Consider the following 1,919-nt stretch of genomic DNA (forward strand, 5'->3'; position numbering starts at 1 on the left):
ACAAATTTCTCCAAAGACATAAATGACCAAAACTCACTGAAGTACTTAATCTGAACAATTCCATATTTGTTAAAGAAAATCAATGTGTAACTAAAAAAATCTTCTCACAAAGAAAATCCCATGCCAACATGTCTTTCCAAAATTTAAGGAAGAAATAATGTGTATTGTTACATGAACTCTTCAAAAAATTGAAGGGTTTGAATTCTCCCCATCTCAATTTATAAAGTTAGCATTACCCTGATACCAAAACCAGACAAAGACATCAATTAACACAAAAAAAAACCCAAACCAATATCCCTCATGAACAAAAATGCAATTTTTTTAATTTAACAAATCAAATCCAACAATATATAAAAATGATAATACATCATGAAAGAGTGGGATTTATCTCATGAAAACAGTGTTGGTAAACAATTTTGGCTTAACATTTGAAAATCAATCAACTTAATTATCTTATTAATATGCTAAAACATAAAATCCATATGATCATCTCAGTAAAAGCATAAAAGCATTTGAAAAAATCCAACATAAATTTCTGATAAAACTCTCAGAGAAATAGGAATAAAAGAAAACTTTATCAACTTCATAAAAGATATCTATGAAAAACTACAGCTAACATCGTACTTTATAATGAAAGATTGGATATTTTCCCCTTAAGACCAGAAAAAATGCAAAGATATCTGAACTTACATCTAGTTAACATTGTAGTGAAGGTTCCAGCTAGTGAAATAAGCAGAGAGAAAAGAATAAAAGGTATCCAGATTTAAATAGAAGAAGTAAAACTCTATTGTGAAACAACATTGTGCAAAAATATCCCAGGAAACCTACAAACCCTGCTAGACCTAATAGTGAATTTATCAAGTGTCTTTAGTTTGTTCAGCATGCTGTAACAAAACACTGTAAACTGGGTAGCTTATAAACAATAGAAATTTATTTCTCACAGATCTGGATGTTGGGAAGTCCAAGATCAAGGAACCAACAGATTCTTACAGAAATATATGTAATCAAGCTAAATCCATGATCTATGTTGTCCAGTGTGAGACTGGTGCAGTAATCAGTGGAAAGTCTAGCTAACAAAGAGTAACATAAGAATAGTTCAGTTTCCTCCCTTGAGTTTCCTGAATGCCATGAATTGTGTAGTCTCCAGCGGGGCTTCTCAAAACTTCCATTTTCCTTCCAACACTTTTCTCATACTATGTTGATTTGTGACCACGTTTGACAGAAATGTCTTCCCCTGGCCCATCTGCTTGTTATCCTTTTTCTTGTCATTCCTGATTCTGCATCACAAAAGACTAACCAAATAGTCTGGCAACAGCAGATCTGTCCATGGGAGTCAAAGAAAGAGGTAAGTCTGAGTGGGCAACAGTGGAATTCTTTGACTAGTTAAGGGATGAGGAAAACCTGGGAACATTCATGCATTGAAAGGAAGAACACTGATGTCCTTAAAAGCATAGGCTCTAGAGCTAGAATTCTAGGGTTCCGTGTCAGGCTGCATTATTTACCAGTTGTGTGACATTGATAAGTTTATCTAACCTTTCCGAGCTTCATTTGTCTTATCTGTAAAATGGAGATAATAATCATAACTTCCTAAGATGACTCTTTCAGCATTAAACGATTTAATGCATGTGAGGTACTTAGAATTACACCTGGCACATAGGAAGCTCTCGAAGCTAGTACTTAACTGCTGTTCATATGTATATTAATAACTTTGACTCTTTCAAACATAGGTACTTTTGAGACCCAAAATGGAATGGGCAGTCTCAAGAGATAGTGATCTCTCTATTTCTAGAAGTAATCTAACTGATATTAGAGGAATGCTCCATCGAGAAAGTACACATCACATCCACTAATTTGATACTGATTGGACCAGGACTGCATAGAGACCCTTTCATATATGAGAGTCTATATTTCTATGCATC

Source organism: Rhinopithecus bieti, unplaced genomic scaffold, assembly GCF_001698545.2.
Source record: "Rhinopithecus bieti isolate Rb0 unplaced genomic scaffold, ASM169854v2 scaffold_31173, whole genome shotgun sequence".
Classification (NCBI taxonomy): Eukaryota; Metazoa; Chordata; class Mammalia; order Primates; family Cercopithecidae; genus Rhinopithecus; species Rhinopithecus bieti.